Raw genomic sequence first — 24,013 nt, forward strand, 5'->3', positions numbered from 1 at the left:
ATAATAACAACGATGACACCAGTGGTATTAACAACTCCTCCATGCCCAGCACCCTGTACGAATGTTATCTCGTTTTGTCTTTACACCAACTTGACGGAAAGGTAGGTATGGTCGTGGTCATCCCAATTTTCCGAGGGCGCTAAATAACTTATCTAGAGCCAACAGTGTCCTTTCGAACATGGAAATCTGATCCTGTCACTCCCTTTAGTGAAAATCAAACTCACGGTGACCAGAACATATTTCCCTAATCACTCACCTACCTTGATTTGGAGGGACAGCAAAACTGATGTTCTTCCCATGAGCACAAAGAAAGCTATACCAGTTATTAAAATATTGAAATCCATCTGAACCAGTTGGTACACAGGCACTGGCCCAAGCCCCCCACATGTCCCCTCCCCTGCCCCAGTCATCGTAGCCCCTTCCAGGGGGCCGTGGGCCTCCCCTTAACACTGCAGTGCTGCTGTGTTACTGACAGTGTCCATTCTGATTGGTCAGTGACCACGTCAGGTGGGCTGTGGGCACATTCTTTACATTGACACCTGGCCCTTTGCATTTGTGCACAGGGGACACGGGAACTCAGAAGTGCCTATCTTAAATGACGTAAGCATGGAAGTCATCAGACTCAGGTGGTTCAAATGCCTTAGTAGCTTACACAGGAAAACCAAAACCAGCCTGCAAATGCCTCAGGGTTAAAAAATTGAAACCTAAGGAAAAACCAATCACAAACAACCGGGTTTTCCCAAATAAGGCAACCACTTCAGCTATTACCAATCAAATCATGTCCTTGCTTTGCTTCCAGGTCTTCTCTACAAAAGTCTTGCTCCTAGCTCTATCAGTGGAGTGGTTCTAAGTGCTTCTGGTTTGGCACTGCCCAATTTGAATTGATTTCGTTCGTATAAACTTTTAAAATCTTTAGTATGCCTCAGTTTAACTTTTTTTTTCACTTTTTTTATTTTTTTATTTTTTTTTAATTAATTTTTATTGGTGTTCAATTTACCAACATACAGAAAACATACCAACACCCAGTGCTCATCCCGTCAAGTGTCCACCTCAGTGCCCGTCACCCATTCCCCTCCACCCCCCGCCCTCCTCCCCTTCCACCACCCCTAGTTCGTTTCCCCGAGTTAGGAGTCTTTATGTTCTGTCTCCCTTCCTGATATTTCCCAACATTTCTTTTCCCTTCCTTTATATTCCCTTTCACTATTATTTATATTCCCCAAATGAATGAGAACATATACTGTTTGTCCTTCTCCGATTGACTTATTTCACTCAGCATAATACCCTCCAGCTCCATCCACGTTGAAGCAAATGGTGGATATTTGTCATTTCTAATTGCTGAGTAATTTACCCCAAAGATTCACATGCAATGAAACGTCGGGACACCTGCACCCCGATGTTTCTATCAGCCATGGCCACAATAGCCAAACTGTGGAAGGAGCCTCGGTGTCCATCGAAAGATGAATGGATAAAGAAGATGTGGTTTATGTATACAATGGAATATTACTCAGCAATTAGAAACGACAAATACTCAGTTTATCTTTTAATACCAGGTCTGCCAGGTGTCTATGGAGAGACACCAGGCACATGCACGTGCACACACACACACAGATACACACATCTGCAGGAATGTATGTACACACAAACGAGCAGGTGCCCCGCCTCATACATACCGCCAGCTCATCCCTCTTGGTACCTCCCTTTAGCTGCCAGAGATCCTCCTTTCCAGGCTTACTGCCAGCCTCTGCTTCTGGAATTCTCCTTCCTGCTCCATTCTGCCTTCAGCTGCTCCCTTGAAATCCAGGGCTGTGTTACTTGATATGTGGAGGCAGAGAGGAGCTCAGCAACAATGGTCAGATGACTGCCCCTTGAGAAGGAGGGCCAAGAGCAAGGGCTTTGTAACCCTAGCTTGGTGCACTTAGCACACACTGGTGCTCTGCTTGATAGATGTCACCTCAACTAGAAGAGCAGTAGCACCGTTACGGGCAGGCAGGTGGTATTGCCCGCAGTCTGCAAGCTTCCAGTAAGTCTACATATTCAGCTTCTTATCACAGAGGGAATGAGGAGGGTCTGGTTCCAGCAGCTCCAGGTGAGCCCCAGTGTGGTACCAGCTTTGGTGAGGGGCTACGACATTCCTCACTTAGCCTGATGCTTTCTATGAGGTGCTCAGAGACACCCAGGGAGGCTGGTCTTCCTGTAAGAGTGACAGAAATTTCCAAGAATGCATCACAGCACTTTGCTCTCAAATGAATTCCTTGGCAGGTCAGCCCACATGTCTTGATGTGAGCACAAATGGGGGGCTCCCTCAGCCTCCCACTTCAGCCAGAGTCAATATGGTGCCTAGACAGGCCCAGGAGTGGAGATGGGCTGCAATTTGCTCATCCAACAAACACGTAATGAACATCTGCTATGTGCCAGACGCCCTTCTAGGAGAGAACAAAACAAGAAAATCTCTTGATTCCGTCTGGAGTACCTCCGCCTATAAGGCCATCCCCTTATCCCCAAGTAACACAATGACATTTTGGTTGTTGGCCTCTGTGACTTCTCCTATTACTGTTGCAAACTCCCTTTCTGTTCTACAAGGTATTTGGGTGTTAGAACCTTTCATATTCCTTCTAACTTAAACTTGTTCACTAAAGTAAAGAAATCTAATCTCTCATGGCCAGGAGAGAAACTGAGCCTCCAAAGAAAGGCCTATAGTGTCTGAGATGGTAGGCATAGTGGCAGCTGTGGTCTCTGCTGGGGAAAGTGCTCCCTCCCAGCACAGGCATCAGGCTTGGGTTTCTCCATGGAGTGTCTCATTTTAGTAGGATACCCTGAAAAAAAAAAAAACCCACCCCACCTAAAGAACTTCATCCAAAGACTGGCCCATGATCCTCACTCATGGGGAAATGCACTTTTAGCTGTACATGTGCTGTCTCTGTTTCATTCCAGGTAGAGTGGCCTCTGGGAACTTGAGAAGTGACTCTGATAAGGGGAAGGTATAGGGACTGCCAAGACCCACAGGGCTATTTGGGGGACAGAACTTCCAACCAAATTTCTGATCCCCAGGACTTGTTCACTAGAGGTGCCACCACTGGACCAAGCCACTCTCAACTGGGCCCACCTACCTGCCTATAGCCTGAAAGAGCCCTGTGCCCTCTCTGTGAGCAAGGACCATGTCCCACAGCATCTCCACACCCAGTGCAGGACCAGGCAAAAAGTACTGAGCCCATACACATATTGAATGCATTTACTGTCAGCAGAAGCAGCTAAACGAAGGCAAGGTCTCTGTTTCAGACCCTTTCCTTTCCTGACCCCTCAGACCCTTTCACCACCCATCACCTCTGTACTTTTGCCCTCTTGTGCCAACTGAAGAAAATGAGGTAAGGAACCAGTTTTCTGGATAGCTCCTGCCTCCAGGGAACTGGCTTGAGTCATCCCTGCTGCTTACCTCCATGTCCCCTTGCACCTGCAAGCCACTCAGAGCAGGGGAGCAACATCTGCACACCGGCTGTCCCTAGCCCAAGGAGATGGATACTTTATATGCAGCCCTGAGGCTTAGATGAAGGCCCACTATTGGCTCCAAACCAAATTTCCAAATTACTTAAAGCTCAAAATCGGCCAAAAATGCTCAGCCCAAGAAAGGGATTTACAGAGCTTCACCCAAGCTGTGGGTGTTAAGCTGATGGTGTATTCCTCACTGGATGGAGGACCAGTGTAGAGCAGACCCTGGAACTACTCTCAGACCCCCAAGTCTTCTCTAGGATGGGGATAATCTCCCCTAGACTTGCCACCCAACTTGGCAGTTCAGGGGCAGAGGGGCGGGGGGAGACCTCCACGTGCTAGACCACAGTCGCCGTGCCCGACAACCAGCTGGACACCAGAGAGCCTCAGGCACGGCCAGTGGGAGAAAGCCTTCCTGCAAAGCCTGCTGAGCAGAACTACACTTTTGCTCTCTCCCCATCCTGCACTGAGTGCAGTACAAGAAGGAAAAAACAAGAAGAAACCATGGCTTTGACTTTGACTCACCTTGTAAGATTTGCCACTTCCTCAAGTACCTTCCATCCCCCTCAGTAACATCACGAATTTGCACAATGTAGAGCATTTCTATTGAAATGACCCCTGTTCTGAGGCTGGAACTATATACCCTGTGATCTCAATGCCCAGAATAAGGTGGTCATTTGTCAAGTATTCTCTAATGAGTGACAAGAGTTGTTTCTGTTTAGTTTGTTTTGTTTTTTTGTCCGACTCTTAGGCTTCCCACCATGTTTTGTTCATGCCACACCAAGAAAAGCCCAAAATGTCCAGCCCAGCCAAGAAGACAGGCATCCCAGGGCTTGTGACACCTCAGGGCTTCACAGGAAATAGGCAGGACTAAGTGTAAATCTGGGCTGAGGACCTCATGCCCCACAATCTGCTGAGGTGAGTGAGCGTTGCTTCCTTTCTCCTCCCAGAGCTGTTGGCTCTCGTTATTACTGTGGTCGCAGCTCTCTCTCTCTCTCTCTCTCTCTCTCTCTCTCTCTCTCTCAGGATCTGCCTGCTTCTAGCTCTTAATTCAGTTATGTCTTCCAACGCCTGGGCAATAACTTTCAGGGGGACGAAAAAGTCATGGCGCCACCTGATTTATCAGATGTCCAGGGGGCTTAAGAAAAATGTGCATTTACCATCTGGCAAATAGAAGGGTTTTGGGAAATATGGAAGTGGGGTAGGGGCAGGAGTCCTATTTCAGATCTTAGTTCTGCCCCCCTGCATCCCATGAGACCTTGGGAAAATCTCCTCCTCCTTCTAGTCTTCAGTGGGCTGAGTTTCTTTGGAAGGAGGCCAAAGGACAGAAAAATGCTGAGGGACCCAGAGAGCTGTCCACCCGCCCCCAAAAGAAGATGCTGAAGTAAATGGAGTCCAACCAGCAGCTGATTAATGAGGCTGTTGTCCTGGCTGAGGGTGAGGCCAGGGCCCTTCTCCTTGGCCCTTGGAATCATGCAAGTAGTCAGGTTCCCTAGACCCACAAGGAGGACACAGGGCAATATGAGGTAGGAGAGCCCAGGCAGGGGCCCTTTCTTCCGACTCTGGGGCACATTCCTAAGTCATGGCATGTAGCAAAATCTCCAGGACAGCAAGCCAAGCTACACCCAGGCCTTTCACTCTGCATTTGCACCCTCTGTAAGGGAAGTTGGTTAGCATGGTTCCACTTACTCAGTGACAGGACAGAGGTCCTGCCAACAAGCCCTGAGGCAGCTGGCATGTTCTATGACCTTGTGTGAGTCACGTGAAATTTTAAGCTCAAAAAGACTAAATCATCATAACCTCTCCAAGGGTGAAAACGGGTGGTAATCTCCACTTCCTGGGAATCTCACAGTGCTTCTGTGAGATGCCAACGCTGTGACAACCACGTTCTCTTCTCCGCCTTCCCTCTGCCCTGGGAAACAAGGCTGGTGATATGTTTGAGAATCAATCAAGCAATGGAAATTAGACCCCAGAAAGACAGGTGGAAGGCAAGCAGGGAGCAGGGGATTACTCGCCCACACGAGGCTGGGAAACAAACTAAACCGGCCCCTCCGCAATCCTCCCTTTGTCCCTTTGCCCCAAGTGAAGTCCCAACTATGAGGATTCCAGAGCATGCCTCACAGGCATCGCAAGACCCAGCTCCTTATGAAACATTACCGTACTCATTTGGGCACAATCAGAATTTTTTAATCATCTTCCTGAGCCTCAGTTTATGGGGATAGATCACTTCCAGATGTGATTCAACATACCAAAAAAAAAAAGCACACTCATTGATTAACAAATAATTTCTAGATGGCGAATATATGTGACTAGCAATCCCCAGTCACAAGTTGCAACAGATTTTTGTTTGAGTGGTAGAGAAACCAGGCATCTCGCAGAGAAGTCTATCTCTTTTCAGCTGAGGGCTCTTCCTCAGGCTGGCTCCAGGCGCATCTGCTTCTGACCAGGTCAAACAAGAGCTGGAGAAAGAGCTTTGGCCTTTACCAGATCCCCCGTACAGCTTTCATTGATGGCCTCCCACAGCCACCATACTTTGAGCCCAGGGCAAGCGCAAACTGATACATAGAGGAAGAGTTCAGGTTCAGCCAAGCCAAAGAAAGCTTTCTAGTCCATTCTCTACAACAGGCTGCCTATGTGAGCTTCAGGAAGATACTTGCCCAGTCTGTTGTACCTCCTCTTCATTTAGCTATTGGTTTACAAACATTTCTAAATCCCTTACTGTGCACTAGTGTCTGATGAGCCTAGGTGTATACGCCCTTGTCCATAGCACACATTGCTAATCGATGGTTACACACTCTCCCAAAGAAACTTCACTTGGTGCATGAGGCACCCCCTAAAAATCTACTTCTGCCCCAGGTAAGGACTTGCTTGGTACAGGTCTGGTAGGACTTGGTGTCCTCAGCAGAGCTGGGAATTCAACAGAAGAGGCAGATCCGGGCACAGTGGCCACACAAGGCAGCATGACAGCAAAGTGGCAACTGAAGATTCCAGAAAGGGAGAAATTTGGGCTTGGTGTTTGGACTCTGATATAGGAGCTTATGGGTTCAAAGGGGGGGTGTGGGCCTCCTAAAAAAGAAATTAAGGTCCTTGAGAATTTGGAAGGATGACCTGGAGCTAGTCAAAGCCACTGGCCCAGCTTTAGTTTTGACCGCACTTAGCACCGGGAGCTGACTCCTGTGCACGCGGGGACCTACTTTGCTGCTTTCCTTGGCCTCTCAGAGCCCCTGCAGTTCCCCTAGATGCTCCACATTCCATCAGTTAATTGGTTTGTTCCTTCCATTCTGTGGCAGCCGATATCACGTGACATGTGCATTATTCTCAACCGTCTTTCAAAGGGTATCAGTTCCTCCAGTGACCGTAAGTGATTCTCCATTCCTGCGAGTTTCCCGGGGCCACTGGAAGGGCGGATGCGCCTATCAAAAGGAGAATGTCTGCATCTTGGGCTGCAACCAAGCCACAACTTAATTTCCTCCGCTGGCTGCACGTCTTGAGAAGTAAATATGAAAAATGGGGCTGGGGTGACTTCGTCTCAGATAAATAGGCCACACTCTGTAGCTGGACGAACAGGGTGCTTGGCTGGAAATAAGATGTTCCTTGGCGGGCATCTCCAAAACGTGACAGGTCCTTCCCAGAGGCTATTTAAAGCATGCGGCGAGCTTTCCCTGCCTCGATGCATTGCTTACACCAGATTTTAAAAATCAGGCGGAGTGCGACCATAGCACCTGCGGTGTTGATGCTAATGAAACTAATGTTTTCCAAGCACATGCTAGGGAGCAGTCACGGGGAGGAGCGTTTTGCCTGTATTTTCTCACTTAATGCTCACCGCAACCCTCTGAAGTTGGTGCTGTTACAATGAGGAAACCGAGACACAGTGGGATTAAGCAAATTGTCCAAAGACACACAGTTAATAAGCGATGCACTAGAGGTTTGAACTCAAGCATAACCTCAAAAGGTGTGGTCTCAACTGCTGGAGGCCATGCCCATTGGCTCTCCATCCACCCCTCTGCTGGCCACCCCGTGCCCACAGGGTCCTGGCTGAAGCCTGTCACCATGATGACAAGCGCTGATCTGGGCCACTGGTGATTCAAAGATGCTCCACAAGTCAGAACTGCTTTCTGTCCTTCTCCCAGGAAATGTGTGGGCCATTTTCCACAGGTGGAAGCCTCTGGCTGGCAAAGGGCCTTGAATGTCAGGCCTCCGCCTAGCAGAATGGTCATTGTTCTGAGAGAGAGACAAGGCAGGTTTCTGATGAACACAGAGCAGGCTGAGAGGAGGTATGTGGCTGGTTACTGCCTCACAGCAGGGAAGGAAATGCAGTGTGAAGGCCAAAATACAGACAATTGACAATGTGTTACTTTTACAGCCAAAAGCCAGTGTTTCAGGCAAAGCAGAAATTCTATATTGAACACACCCCTCTGTCACAGCCCAGGATGATGACTTTTAAATGCAAATATAAAATAACACACAGAAATTTGTCATGGGTCTCAGTTAATGACTCTCTTTTACCCTCCAGATATATCCATTACCATTGGCAGGCATTTCCAGCCACAATTTCTTTCCAGTTCCATCTACATCTCTACATTAGGCCCGTTTTTCATTTCCTGCAGAACAGTGGTCCTTATCCTATGGGCCTGGGATCTTATTATATCTCAGAGCTGTAACAAGGGGCCATGAGGTTGTTCGTACATTAATACCTGAAGCCTTAGTATGTCTTACTTCACATAAACTTTAAACTACTTTTTTAATGCCTACTGATGACTACTGTGACTAAAACATATGCATTTATTTCAAAAATTTCTCAAATTTACAGTAACTTAGTTATTAAGTAATTTTTCAAACATTAGATTGTGAAAGTCCATCAATTATTTGGTGGGGTTTTTTTTTTTAACTTTTTGACAATAAAAGGAATCTTTATAATCTCCCAGACATTGAAGCTCTTCTTAGATTCTCTTTCCACAAATTATTTGATGGACTTCAAAGAGCTGGAAGGAAATCCTTAAAACTACCAACATCACAGAGGACACCTGTGGTTAATTGCAAGACTTGCCACAATTCTCTGCGGCTTCTCCCATCAGAAGGTGGAATCTATGTCTTGACTTAGTGATTTAGTTTAGATGATAGAACTCAGAGAACACACGTCACAAAAGTTCCAAGTCTGGGCCTCAAGAGTTTCACACATTTCCACAGGCTCCCCCGGGACCTTGCCACTGCTGTTATGTAGTAAAGTCTAACTTTGCCAGATAGAGGATGGGGGAGTGGCTTGTAGGACCCTGCCACCTCTGGGAACACTATATTCTTGAACTTGGCCGACAGTGACCCCTGTCTTAGTCGGCTTGGACCTCTGTAACAAAATACCATAGACTGAGTGGCTAAAATGGCAAACATTTATTTCTCACAGTTTTGAAGGCTGAGAAGTCCAAGATCAAGTTACCAGCAGATACGATGTTTGGTGAAAACCTGCTTCCTGGATTGTAGGATGACGTCTTATCATTATATACTCACATGGCACAAGCTCTTGTGTGCCTTCAAAGAAGGGTACTAACCCCAGTCATGAGGCCTCCACCTTCATGACCTGATGACCTCCCAAAGCCCTACTTCCTCATACTGTCACATTGGCACTGAGGATATCGACATACAAATTTGGAAGGGAGCATAAACAGTCCCTAACATCCTTAAAGGCAGAGCCTTCACAATTGTCAAAGGGAGGGGTCTGAAATTCCAGAATGAAGTTAGGAGAGTTAACTGCACTTAATTTTTGGCGTCTCCTACCCATTCACTGCACTCAAGCTAGCCAGACCAGAGATACTGCTTCGGCACCTGTCCCACCCCCTGGGCTTATATATCTCACCCTGCATTCCCTGTGGACATGATTCCTTTTTATTCTCTCATCCCTCTTACTGGGATTTCCATTTTGACCCATTCTGCCTAAGGTTGAGATTATACCCCAACCATTTTCAGCAACATACCTCAGCTCTTTGTTTCCATGGTAGTTAATGTCCCTGATGCAGTTGTGAGCAAAGTGCCTGGGCCATCTGACCACTTTAGGGATCTAGGGTCCCTGGTGGGGCAGTCAACACAATACATTTAAATCTTCTAATTAAATCAGATTAGAATTAGTAATAAAAGCACATATCAAGAAGATCCGTGTCTCCTTATTGTTATAGTGCTCAACCATCTCTACAGTCAACTACTGTGAGCGGTAAGAACCAGAAGACAGTCTTCCTGGGGAAAGGCTCAACTTCAGATTGCAATGTTCAGTCTCTGGCCCAAGTCTCAATCTAGGGCCCTTTTCTCTTTTGACTGTTCCAAAAGTTCCTTTTCCTCCTTTAAGGGCACTATCAATCAGTAAATCCTTGAATCAATGAACCACAATATTTAGGAACAGGCTTCTCAGAAAAAAGAAATCAGAATTTAGATGAAGTTTGTTTTAGTCCAGAACCCAAATATCTGGGTGGGCCAGCCTCCTTCTGTGAGCCCCTGCCAGTTAAACCTAGTAGGGTCTGGCCTCTTCCTGATAAGAAAAATGGAGCTTTTCCTTAAAAAATAAAATAAAAATGCCCCCTAGAAAAAATCTGGTATACTGGCTCTTACTACTATTCTCAGGATATAAAGGCTGGGAGTAGGAAGCAACACTTTTTGCCCAGCCCATTGAGTCCCCGATAACAACTTCCAAATATTTGGATTGAAAGAAATTTTGGTTATTCTCACAATAATATGGGCAACTTACTCCCAGGAAGGCCAAGGGAAGGAGTGCCTGTGTTGTAGTAATTGTCATTATGTGAGTTAGTTCAGCATTATGTGGGGACCTGGATGCCCTCACAGTCCAGTCTGGTCAGCCTCATCAGGTTCTGCTCACTGCAGCATTAACATAAACTCTTTACTCCTAGGGGTGACCCATGATTGTTCACAGGAAAAAGTGAGCTCAGAGACTACTATTATCTTCCACAGAGACCTCAGAGTTAGCTCAGATCCAGGCTGTGACAAGTAATAGATCTTTTAAGAGCAACAAACTCTGTGTTCAGACCTGTCCTGGGTACTTCTGAGCACAAGGGAAGAGAAAAATAATCACCACCACCACCACTACCATCACCATCATCTTCACCATCACCATCACCAATCATCACCATCACCATCACCCTCATCATTACCATCACCATCATCATCACTATCACCACCACCATCATCATCATCACCCTCCACAAAACTTACATAGTTTTCTGCCAGAAGAGTTCAGTATTAACTCATTTAAGTCATAGGACAAAATCTATAGGACAGATATTAACCATATCCCCCCTTTCACAAGTAAGGAAGTTGAGGTATATAAAGATTACGTAACTGGCTCAGGATCACCAGGTACCAAGTAGTAAACCTGGAATTCCACCTCAGGTAACTAGCACCTGTGTCTGTGCTCTCCACCCTTCCATGAAAAGAAATGAACTTCCTGCCCATGGGATGGATGGGCAGTTGAGACCAGCACACAAGGAACAAGAAAGTAGGTGCCTGAAGGATTAAGGAAGGGATGCAGAGGGTAAGGACTGCAGTGAGCAGAAAGGAAATTGACTGCTGGAGGAAGCCTTTCCACATTCCAGCCACAACATGGTAAAGCATGCTTCCCCTGGGTCTGGTACTATGAAAATCCTGGGGATGTCATAATTTTTCTTTAAAAGTTGCCCACACCTGGATCACACTTTGTCCTGAGACCCCACACAGCATATAATGACTGGTTGATCCTAAACTTGTCATATTAGGAAGAACTAAATCACCTCCCAGAGCACAGAACAAGTTCAGGGCTTTTGGAGTTCAGTACTAGGAAGAAGCAGGGCAGGTAGGCAGAGGAAAGGGATTTCAGTTGGCCTTCTTGGGACCCCTCACCAGGCTACACAGTGGCCCCTTGACTTAGAACCTGACAGTTCTATCACAACTGTGACTCCTTTCCTTTCACAAAGATGCATCCAAAGGACCCAGGCCTAACCATTTCTAAGGAGAAGTATTTCATATCCTTAAAGCTGACCCCCATTTCTCTGGATCTCAAAACAAACTTGAGAAGTTATTCTTAGGTTCATGAGCAGCTCTGAGCCAATACGACTTGGGTTATGAGTTGCCAAGGGAAAATCCAGACCGGGCAAAACAGCATCAAACGGTTAGTGCCAAATAAAAGAGAATGTGAACTCTTGAAAATCAAGTCACTTCTTTGAGAGATAAGACAGTAACGAGTAAGCAAATTGTGGCTACATGTTATTTAGTGCTTAATATTTACCAGACTTTGTGTTCAGGATTACACACAAAAAATCATATTTCATGTGCATTTAATACAACAGCAGTGCAAACTGGTTATAACTTGAATAAAGTCTGGCTTTCTGGTTCAGCTTTTAAGAGGACTGTCACATTCAAAGGAATCTCTGTGAAGCCATTAAAGTGATGGAAAAACAGATTCAATCAATACTGTAGACCCTCAAGGAAATACTAAAGTGGCACCACCATCCTAACACACAGAGAACCTTAGAGATTGTCACAGTTCCCTCTGTTATCATGATTCACAGATGCCCTGAAATCCTCTTTCTTCCGTCAGCCCTAAGGGAAGCGCTGCACAACTGAGCCTGCACAACTCTGTTTCCCCCTCTACTTCCTCACTCTGGCTCCATCCTTGTTCTTCAGCCAGTAGTACCTGCCATCTGCGATGGAAATCCTATAAGGCTCCATGTTTTACCCTCACCTACACCCCCCACACACACCAATCTGGGCCATAAAGACTCCAGAACTATGAGACAAGGATAGCAGATGCCTCTTAACCAGCAACGGGAGGGCAGGGAGGAGGTAAAGACAGAGCTCTGGGCACTTTTTGGACCATCATAAATGAACTGTCAGTCGTAACTTCCAGATAAGAAAACTGAAGCTCAGAAGTAAGTACTTTTTCAAAACACACTAATAAATGGATTTGAACACAGGCCAATTGTAAATAATAATGAAAAGCTACAACAACTGCCACTACCCAAATGCTATTATTTCATGTGAAATAAATGTGCTCTTCCCATCGCTCCTTCTTGTGTTGATACACAGAATATCCTTTCCCATTTTTTTTATTTTTGACCTCTGGGGTATCATAGACATAGATACACACCTGCTACATACACAGAGACCTGTGCATACACATACCACAATGCATACTCATGCATGAGCAGCATACTCCCACAACCTCACCTACTCTGTGGGCGAAATCTTAGGCTGCTTGTACACTGGCCAGTGGGAGCCTGTTATCTGAAAGGGCTCCTGAGAATCCAGCACTTCTGCATTCAGCCTTGTCTGCTAATTTGCAAGGAAACAAATTATTTTCACTAATGTAGAAATAGCCCTAAGCATGTTTGTGCTGCAGTAAAAGGAGACAGCTGACCAACATTCAGTTACTGGGGCCAGTACGCAGAGGCCAACCAGCTAGGGCACATCTTGCTACCCACTGGGAAAAAGAGAAAATAGGATGGGGTCTGCCTCCTAGAAGAAGTAGGGTTTTAAAAAATAATTCTTTGTTTATATTTGTAAAAGAGAAACATTTTGAAAAATAGGATTATTTTTTTCTTTTGCATTTTCTTGTGCATGATCTGTTCTTTAGCCAGCTAAGGTATATATTGGTTGAGTGAGGTGGAATAGGGGCGGCTAGTATTGTTATAACAGGAATGCATAGAGAAAAAGTTAATGTTCAGCTCATATTATTGAAATACAATTTCACAGTAAGATGATAGCCTGAAAGCTAGCCATCGACAACAGAGAAAGGATGTTCTAAATCACTTTAGCTTCTATTCAACATGTTGACAATCAATCAGGCAGACAGGCAGCAGTATTTACTGAGCCCCTTCTTTTTACCATTGCAAAAGATTAGTTTTGTCCTTAAGAAACTTCGGGCAAAGAGACACACCAGAAACAAGTAACCAGAGGTAAGATAATATTAAGAATTAATAAGTGCTATGAATAAGATATAAGATAAAATAGGATAATGGGATATCGTGTGTATGTGTGTGTGTGTGTGTGTGTGTGTGTGTGTGCATGTATGTGTGTGTTGGAAGGCAAGCAGAGGGCCTGTTTTATTTAGGGAGGTCAGAAAAGACTTGTTGTGGAGGTGACATTCAACCTGAGACCTAAGAGATGGGATAGCAATCAAGCAATAATCTAAAGAACATCATTCCAAGGAGAAGTAACAGCAAGTGAAAAGGTCCTGAGACAGGAACAAGTTTAGAAAATTGGAGAGAAGGACAGAAGGTCACTGCCGCTAGAGTATTATAAATGAGCAGAATGAAGAAATAAGGAAGGGAAGAGGTTAACAGAGAATAGATTCTATAGGGCCTTGAGTCTAAAGCAAAAATTTAAATTTTATTCTTGTTACACTAGCAGTCCGTATTTTTTTAAGCATGGAAGTGACATGATCTAATTTATACTTTTAAAAGATCATTCTTTCACTGTGTAGGGAGAATAAATTCTATGGCAGGGTTTCTCAACCTCAGCACTACTTAACTTTTGGGCCAGGTGATTCTTTGTTGGGGGTGGAGGGTACTATCCTATGCACTGTAAGATATTAAGCAGCATCCCTGGCTTCCATCCACTAAATACTAGTGGCACCTTCCTCCCAATAGTGACAACCAAAATGTTTTCAAACATTGCCAATTGTCCCTTGGATGGAGAGGGATTGCCCCAAGATGAGAACCTCTGCTCCTTAGGGACACCAGTAGAAGTCAGAATTCCCTAGTTAGGAAGCTGTAGCTATGGTCTAAGTGAGAGAGATGTTTAGATGCTGATGGGCTCTTCCTTTTCTTATAAGGGCTCTAATGCCATTCATGAGCACTAATGACTAATTACCCACCAAAGACCTCACCTCCAAATATCATTACGCTGGTGATTAAGATTTCAAATATGAATTTGGAGGGATGCCTGGGTAGCTCAGCGATAAAGCGTCTGCCTTCGGCTCAGGGAGCAATCCTGGAGTCCCAGGATTGAGTTCCACACCCTGAGCTCCCTGCATGGAGCCTGCTTCTCCCTCTGCCTATGTCTCTGCCTCTCTCTTTCTGTGTCTCTCATGAATAAATAAAATCTTTAAAAAAAAAACAAATATGAATTTGGAGGGTCAAAAACATTCAATCCCTAGCCAGTGGTCTAGGAAGATGTGATTAGAGAGTCCTGGCACCCCAATACCATCATGAGTCTTGCCATCCCTATAGTCATGATGTTACCTTATGTAAGAAGCACCTTCAATGCCTATGGTAATTGAGCTGTCACGGAGAGAGAAGCCACAGAGAATTGCCCTCCACAACTCTTTCCCTAGCAGCACTGGCCCAATGGGGATAGTTGGATTGGGAAGTGGGAATATAAACAGAGCTAATACTTTCTTAAGCCACACTCTATAAAATCTAGACCACCCCAATTTTATTTTTGACCTTGTACTTGCATTTTACTGAAATGCATTCCTTGCACACAAAAAGGGCCCAACTTGTGATTCCATGCCTACCTTTCAATCACGCAGCGAATCAGAAACCCAGGGACTTGGTTCGTCCTGGGCTCTGACACTCACTCTAGAACTTGGGTGGGGTTCTTTACCTCTCTGGATCTTCCCTTCCAGGGGATGAAGGGATTAAGCTTCAAGCTCTCTACATCTTCCAGCTCTCTAAGTGTTCCAGCTCTACCCAACTGGGCTTTGAAGAAGGAACAAGGTGTGACAGTATGCTTCCCACTCACCCTGCTTAAGTATAGACAGTGGGGTGATGACTAAACCGGTCACCCAACTCCTTAATTCTTTGATCCTCAATCCTTTGACCTTCAGAAAGCACTGGGTGGGTCTCGCTTCTCTTCTGGTTGTCATTCCCAGCCCTGCAGAGGTGGCCTTGGGGACTGGGAGCGGTAAGGAGTAGTAAACCAGGAAGACTTGAGAATTATTTCCCCTGGTGGCCAGGAAAGCACATCAGAAAGAAGGACCCTGTTTTCCTACCTCCACTCTCTCAGCGCTTCCTTGAAACTGAAGGGAATGACATCACAACAAAACCAAGTTGCCAAGACATACGCTACAAAAATGTCCTCACATGGTTACATTTTCTGCAAATTATAGCGTTTGGAGTATAAATCAGAGTAATTGTTTAAATCAGAGTGACTGTTGAAACAGATTTCCAGTGATCAAATCAAAAACGCAATCATTCTTGCGGTTCCTTCGGTGCTTGGAGCCCCACATACTTCTGAAACTGTCGGTTGTCAGTTACACGGAGTGTTTACATTAGCATGCTGCCCTACAGAGAAAATATATATTTTAAGAAGAAAATGTGAATCCAGGGTTACAAGAATGTTTCTGAAACAGCTAAGTCATCTTGTTTCAAGTAAAACCAGATGTTTGCATCAAGAGAAAGCCAATCATTTCTTTTAATTATGCTCAATGGTCAGGCCACCAAGAATACCCACATGTGTACACATGAGCCGGTGCAAATCAAAGGCTTTGTGACAGAGAAAGCAATCAGCAACTCCCAGACCACCAAATGGCATCCCCAGCACCAGCTCTGGGCACTGTTCGAGTTCCTTCTCTGAGAAAGCCAGTATCTCGAGCAAGGCCAGGCTTTGGAGTGGATTCTCTAATTAAGGCTGAAGTTCACAGAAAAGGCACCTCAACGGTTAAACTGTCCTCTTAAGTCCCCTCCCAGGATACTTCTCCATCACCAAAGACTCAGGAAAGGGCATAAAGGCAGAGCCCATTCCCCTTGTCTTATCCTGAAGGCGATGCAGTAGGGGCTCCCACACCAGCCTGCATCCCCAAGTAGTGGAGGAGCCAGGAGTCACAGAAGACATACCTGTTACCTGGCCTCTGCTCTGATGCACTGTGAGGTCTGATGGCCCTGGGGAAAGTATCCAGCAACAATATCCTTGACAGGTGGGCAGCTGTGAGGTTGCCGCCCTGAGGCTCAGGCTCAGTCTAAGAGAAGGTCCACTCTCCTGAGTGGGTGTCTTTACTGGTGGACTCACAGAAACTTGATCTCGGAAGATCTTTTAGTCAAAATGTGTCCCTCAGCCGAGGAGAGTGGCTGTACCCTTGAGACGTCCTCCAAACACAACCACGGTACCTGAGCCTTCCCCCAAGTGGATGGCAGGTCCTGTATATTTATTCCCAATGACACTACAGAATCTGAGTATTGCTCCTAACGGTGCTGTAAAAATGATTTTAAACTGTAAGCTGTAAATAATTCCTTTTGATTCTGTACCCCAAACTTCATTGTGTAGATACCAGCCTCACAGTATCGCTACATACTATGATTAGTTTTCTTTAACTTAACATGCCTTCATTCTGTTCTTACTTAAATAGCTTCTTTAGTCTTTTCCTAAAATATTCATGAAATCACGGGTAAGATGTGTTAGTTGTATATCCTTTTAGTATGTGTTAAAATAAATACATGCCATCGAACTCAATGCCATTAAATTAATTGCCATGAAATATATGCCATTGAAATACATTTGTTAAAATAAAAATATTTATCCATGTCTTGCCTAGAATCGTGCCACATGCTGCCATCGGTACTCATCCACAGCTGTGGGAAACGCTGCTCTAAATTATTGTGTAGAATTCTAGTGTTTCTCCCAAATATTTAATCAATTTCTTTTAAATGACGTGGTAATAAATGACAGTCAAGGCCATACTTCTCTCTCTGTGATTCTGTGAGCCCTGAAACCAACATCCAGCACAGTGTTTGCTGATGGGAGAATTCAAGCCCATGTTTCATTTGTCCCAGGAAACAATCACTATTTCCCATCAAGAGAATACTTAAGAGAGACATTTTCTCCATGATCCATCATGACAGGGTGTGAACAAGAACTCAAATACGTAATTCATGTTTTTTCTAAGTCTCTCTTCTGCCCCCAAGCTTCCAGGGATATTTCTGTGTGTGTGTGTGTGTGTGTGTGTGTGTGTGTGTGTGTGTTTCCCCAAAAGCATCCCAGCATGGGAAATTGTAAAGGAAAGCAAATCTTATATTATTGTTAAACTAAGGACTCTGCTTTGAGCAGAGTCTCTGAAGTCTCTTTTGAGCCATGTCTCTGAAGGAGGCATTTGGTAATCACTTCTAGGCTGTGGTTGACTGGTAATGTCCTCAAAACCCAGCTATCATAGGGATTCCTGAAGTCTCCTGACTTCAGGAGTTAAAAATAAATCACTCCTACTTTAGGCCCTCAGACCCCATGAGATAGCGGGCTTACTAACATAAATGATTGTTTTAAAAAGTACTTTGGCTCCATTTTGCCAAATGTTTACTTGAGTCTTTCCATCCCATCAACCAAGTACTCTGACTTAGTTCCAGCCCTCTGACCTATCAGGTCATAGTGGGGTTGGGACAACACTGTGACTTCACAGCCCAGAAGCTTCATCCGAAGCACCATTGCTGAGATTCCACCCATCCATTCATCCATTCAGCCTTTTAAAAAACAATTGTTCAACACCTATTAAATGCAATGATCCAAGATATTTGCTCTGGGGGATTCAAAGATGCATTACCCCTGCTGACAACTGACCTTTTTCAATCCAGAGACAATGCCAGGAGCATCTCATCCTCTTAATTTATTATGAATAAATCTCAGAACAATACAGCATGCTGTTTAAGTGAGAAATTTTTCAGAAAATCACTTATCTTGCAAGAGGTTGAGTCAAAGACTGAAAGGAATTCAATTAGAACTTTAACTGGAGATGCAAACAGGTGCTGATACCATCAGAAAAGAAAGAGGTTGGGGGAAGTGGCAAGACAGATAAGCTCCATGCCCTAAACATTGGGTCCCTCTCTTGGCAGCTCCAGAAAATAGTGTTCAGACACAGTAGATGCATCCAGAGTACCTGGCATACAGCAAAGTACCCCAAGCAAGTGGACCTCATCAGGCTACTAGGTAGGCCCCCTGGGAAAAAGCTTCAGCCCTTGGCCTCACTTGACTTTCCTGACGTTTGGTAAAGATGTCCACAGGGAAGGAGACCGGCTGTGGGCAGTCAGGAAGAGATAGCACCATCTTGAGACTCAGAGGCCTCATACTACCCACCCCAGAACCACTGTCCTTCAACTGGCCATCCAGGCAGTGCCCCTACAACAAACTCCACACTGTGGAAAGCCAGCTTAAGTGGAGGCCAGTGAAAGCTGATCCCTTAATCCCATGGCCTGAAGCCTTTCCTACGAGCATGACTTCCCACACCTTGGAAGTTACTCAATATTCCAGTCTGTTCTGTACACTCTCACATGGGAGTATCTCTCGAGGCCAGAGCCTTTGAGGAGACCTCACAACACACACACTGGGGTACTATACACTCTGCCTGGGAGTGAAGCTCTCATCTTGCCCCTTCTCAGGAGCAGACAGGAGCTGGAGAGCCACATGCCAGTCAGCAAACCCAGTGGGAGTCAAGAGCAGCAGCAAGCTCCAGAGCTCACCGCCAGAGGGCAGCCCTGCACACAGACACAGTGGGTCTCTCCCCATTTGAGAGAGGAGAAAACTAAGGTTGGAAGAGGGGTTAGCAATTCACCCCAGTTTCCTAATGAGTATAGGACAGATCCAGGTCAGAACCCCACCCAGCCTCCCGCCTCCCAGCCAGCACTTCTCCACTTGCCCCCAAGGTGTCAGGAAAGGTTTGGTTAGGATGGTTTAAGTATCTTTATTTATAGTCATAAAGTTGCCTGTTCAGAGCTGTAGCTGCTTCCCCCTGGGAGTGTGGGACCCCAGAAATCCCTGGGATGCTCTAGCCTTTTTTTATTATCTTGAACCAAGAAGTACATTGCATATTGCAACCTTCATTTACTATTCTGTATGTCATACACAAAATTGAAACACAGTTTTTACAAAGTAAGACCTGTATTCTTAAGATGCATTCTGGTATTTTTGATTGTACTTGATTCTGTGTCTTTTTTTCTTTTCTTTTTTTTTTTTTAATGCTTGGCTACATTAATTTCACTACCCATTAATTGGTTGCCAATCCTGGTTGAAGGGTAGCCTGGAGAATATAAATCCGATGCATTGCCATCCCTTGTACGACCTGGGTCCCGCAGGCACTTAGGAGGGGTCTAAGGATCCTGTGTTCTCCAGTTGGAAAAGGAGACTAATGGCCTAGGGAAAAAGTCAAAGGCAACCTTGACTCTCCATTCAGCCTCACTCTGTTATTCATTCCCTCGGGAAACACTAAGTCACCACTGAGATTTCAGCCGGGTCCTTAGCCAGCCCTGCCAGAGGTGATTTCTGGGGTCAGCCTACAGGTCCTAGAAGCCAGGTAGGGTCCTCATTTAGTAGCTCGGTGAAGGTGAAGGAGGAGGAGGAGGAGGAGAAAGGAATGAAGGGGAACAATCTGGGCCTAGGGCCCTCACCAGGTAGAAACTTCAAGGGGAATTTTTGTGACTGGAGCCCAAAACCTCAGAGCAGGGGCCCAGCAGCAGAGCCCCCAAGATGCTTCCTCCTACAGTCAACACAGGCCTCCCCAGACTCAGGCAACAGCCCCCTCCCCCTGGGGCACAGCTAATAGAACTGCCCAGAAAGTGCTTCCTGACACTCTGCCAAGTATTTCACTTGCTCAATTTCATCCTCTTGCTCCCAGCATGTTATTTTATGAAGAAACTTAAAGGAGGAGACATCTATCACTGATCAACCTCTCAAGTGATCCCATAGTCCTGCTTGAACTGGAGGGCGGTTCTCAAATCCAGTTCCTTGATGTCTGGGAAGATTCCTGGTGAAGCCCCACCACTGGCTGGCCCCACCAGCTTCAATCCCGCTATTTATCTCTCATAGAGGAAAATACATGATAAGAAAGAAAATTCTCCAAGCCCTGGGGCGGGGGCTCTGCCCTAAGGATGCTGGCTCAGTCTTCTAGCACCAGCAAGAGTCCTTACCTGCAGTTACATCACAGTTCTGCAACCATGGCCCTAAAGAGAAAAATGACTCTGAAAGAGTTGAATCAGTTCATTGCAAGTGGTATACATTGGGCATCTATGGGGTCAAAGCAGTGAACTTATCATTGAGAGAAGGAAGAGGATGAGTTCCCCCCAGTCCTTGCCTTCCAGTTTTCCACAGTCTAGCAGAGGAATTAAGCCAGGCATTGGCTTGGGTACCACGGCTCAGAAGAGCCTCCTGGCCTTACCTGCTCCCACCCGGCTCCCTCCCTGAATCTGTGCTTCTCTTACTATAGTGAATTAAGCTGTTGGCTCACCTGGCTGCTACTCAAATAGGATGTTACTTCTTTGTGAGCAGGTCAGGGACAGGTGACTCTGTTGGCTTTGAAAAGGAAGGAGCCGGGCAGCCCAGCCGAGGGGGGGGGGGTGGCAGGGGTGGCGGTTTAACACCGCCTTCAGCCCAGGGCCTGGTCCTAGAGACTGCGATCGAGTCCCACTTCAGGCTCACTGCATGGAGCCTGCTTCTCCCTCTCCCTCCTCTCCCTTTTCCCCTCCCTCTCCCCACGCCCATGTGTCTCTCATGAATAAATAAAAAAAAATTTTTTAAAAAAGCTGAAAAGGATGGAGCCATGAGGTGAGGAACACAACAAGTAGCCTCTATAAGTCAGGAGGGAAGGGAGTACCTTCACCCCTAGGGTCTCTGCAAAGGAACACAGTCCTGCCAACAACTTAACTTCAGCCCAGTGTCAAACTTCTACAGAACCAGGAGATACTAGGTCTGTGTTGTTTTAAGCCACCAAGCTGTGGCGATCTGTTACAGCAGCGATAGGAAGCTAATGCAGATGTTAGCCATTCCCCTGTAGCCAGTACTCTGTTGACCTCTCTTCTGTGTCCAGAGCAAGAGGAGAGACACCATCATGTGAGACAGGGTGGACTTCTCTGGACAGCCAAGTTACACAGAGAGAATGATCTAGTTCTTAGTGGGGATGGAATCAGGAACTGGTTCTTTGAGGGGCAGAGCCAGGTGAACCGCCCCAATGGAAAACGAACAGAGGATGAAACAGATCCCTGGCCCAGAGAACAGATCCCTGGCCCACCCACACACAGCCCAGGAGCGGGGTACCTGCTGCAGGGTGCAGGGGAGACACAGACAAGGAGCGCCAGGGCCCAGCAGACCCTAAACCCAGAGGCTCCCATGCAGAGCAGGCTTGCAGCTGCCAGTGGAGTTGGCTGCCTTCTAATGAACCTCCTGGTCCTGGGCAAGAAGCCTCCGCAGTGCAAGTGGTCATGTGTGAGGCCCCTGGCTCTCCCGTGCCTCTCCTGGACTGCAAAGCCTTGAGTTCTAATATAACACAAGTGAGGAGGAGGAACCATGAAGAGTCACAGATATTTATACGTCAACCATATGCAGGGGGCCCCTTAACTAGATTTAGTCGTGCCGTAGGGAAATAAGGAATTACAACCTTTCTTGTATGTCTTCACAACTCGTGAAGCCCTGGACCAAGTGGGGTCCAGGAGTGCCAGCAGGTGCAGCGGCAGCATGCTCCTTCCTGCCCTATCTAGGACCAGACTGGCATTCTCACCCCTACCCCCCGCCACTCCTCTCTCCAAGCAGGGCACAGGTTGGGTCATGAGGCCTTTCAAAAGACCCAGTGAATGAATAACACAGAGGAGGGTGAACAATGGAGCCAGAGCTCGGTCCTCCTGGGGCCATGCTATCTCCAGGGAGGCCCCATGCTATCACCAGTCACCAGCCCTGACCAGTTGCACTCAGACATCTTCACGCTGGTCCAAGCTGCTGCTCCTGTCACTGGGGGCCCTGGTGCCCAGGTCCCTGCCTCCGGAGGGCATGTCACAGCCACCATCTCTGAGTGCTGACCCCTCCCGAGGGCACTATCTCAGGCGGATTGGGCATCCATTGCTATTCCCAGAACCCAGAGCTTCCTCCTGCCCCATCCAATCTCCAGAAACCTCCTTCTGGACCTGGTGGGGTGCGTGATGAGGAGAGTCTCTTTGTTTATGTTTCCTGCAGAACAACCCCCCTTCGCTCTGTCTCTGTCCCACCCTCACTCCCTCCCTCTACCTCTGTCTCTGCCTCCCCCTCCCCCTCCCTCCTTTTCTCTCTCTCCTTAAACCCTCCAGGCCCTAGTGTAATCCCTTCAGCGGTTGTAGACATTTCGGAAACAAAATCCGAGGAGGAGAGTGCCTTGCAGACAACTTGTGCTTTCAGCCCAGCCACAGATCTCCCCGGAGGAAAGAAGCCCACGGCCTAACTCCTGCAATGGGGAAAGACCTGGGGAGGGGGGACACAACTGAACGGTTGAAAGGTTACCTGACACAGTACGAGCGCTCGCCTGCTTGTCTGCAGCCGTGTATTCAGTAACTCGTGACCCAGTGCCCACTCTGCGCCAGATGGTGGCTCCTAGGTACCCTGGTCCACACCGAGGCTGGTCCCTGCCCCCACAGGCTTTCCTGCCAGGAAGAGCCAGACATCAAACTCTTACACAGTGAAGCAGGGAAACATCCCTGCCCCGCGGAGGACAGGGCACTGCTCAAGGGCCCAGAGTCGGTGACCGCATTGGGTGGGAACTGGGGGTTAGAGACGACAGCCCCTTGACTTTACACCTGGGCTGGAATGACAGAGGACCCAGAGCGACCAGGGCTCGCCTTCCATGTGCTGGGCGCTTTTCCCGCCTTGTTTTATGGGATGCCCACAGCTGCCCTACAGAACCTCCACTGCTGTCTCCACTTTACAGGTGATGAAACTGAGGTTTGCCGAGATTAAGTTTCTTGTCTGAGATGACACAGCCGGCTGCAGAAGGGTGAGGAGCACACAGACCTGCAGTCTGTCTGCCCCTAAAGCCACATCCCCCCGACTCTGCTAGGAGAGACTCCAATTGCATCCTTCTTGGAATCTGCCCAAATGTTCCAGACAGAAATTTCTTTCCCGCTAGGTGCTGACATTTCAATCTTTCCTCCTTGGTCCCCTGGCAAGGGCAACCTGCGAGGCGGTTTCCAGGCCCACAGCCGTCTCTCATGTGAGAGGACCACCGGACTGGCCTCGCTGCGGCCTCCCTGCCTCCCTCCACCCGAGCCCGGGCTCGCCCCGCTGCCCCTCGGCACAGCCCCGTCCTGCGGCCCAGTGGCTGGGAGAGAACTAGACCAGGAGGTGCCCGCAGCCCCAAGTGACTGGCCGCTGGTATTCAAGCCTATTTTTATTCACAAAAAAATCTGTTCTGTATTTTATTCAGCTTTGGGGCAAGGAGAGGTCAACTCTCTTCACCTCTGCTGTAAGATGAGAATACAGCAGGAAATGAAATGACAGGGAAGCCAGCCCAGGAGAGGGAGCAGGGCAAATTACAGGGAAATTAAAAACCTGTGTTCAGATCAGAGCGGAGGGTGTCAAAGCTCCCCTTGCATGGGGGCCCTTCTCCCCAGGCCGTGGGCCGCATAGATGCCTCGCTGGACAGACCCCACGTGAGGGCCGGTGACTCTAGTGCTAGTGGCCCCACACAGGTGCCACCCAGCCTGGCCTCCTGAAGGAGGTCCTGGCTTCCACCCACGGCACGCCACCTGTGCCTTCCCATCCCTGTGGGGTCACCGGAGGGGACTTCCCCAAGAAGCGAGCCCGACAGCTGGGGGTGCTGACACCTGGGCCATCTTCACCCTCGTCA

General features: G+C 47.1%; 1 long non-coding RNA gene across 1 annotated transcript in view; it reads right to left on the reverse strand.

Moving 5' to 3' along the window:
* Window positions 1-930: 930 nt before the first annotated feature.
* Window positions 931-24,013, reverse strand: part of LOC140600026 (uncharacterized) — a 114,596-nt gene continuing 91,513 nt past the window's right edge. Inside the window, exons 3-4 of the long non-coding RNA XR_012003222.1 lie at window positions 22,672-22,811; window positions 931-2,191 (exon numbers count right to left, since the gene is read on the reverse strand). This is a non-coding gene — a long non-coding RNA (uncharacterized lncRNA). The remainder of the gene's footprint in view (window positions 2,192-22,671; window positions 22,812-24,013) is intronic.

This window comes from Vulpes vulpes, chromosome 8 (genome assembly GCF_048418805.1).
Source record: "Vulpes vulpes isolate BD-2025 chromosome 8, VulVul3, whole genome shotgun sequence".
In the NCBI taxonomy this organism is placed as follows: domain Eukaryota; kingdom Metazoa; phylum Chordata; class Mammalia; order Carnivora; family Canidae; genus Vulpes; species Vulpes vulpes.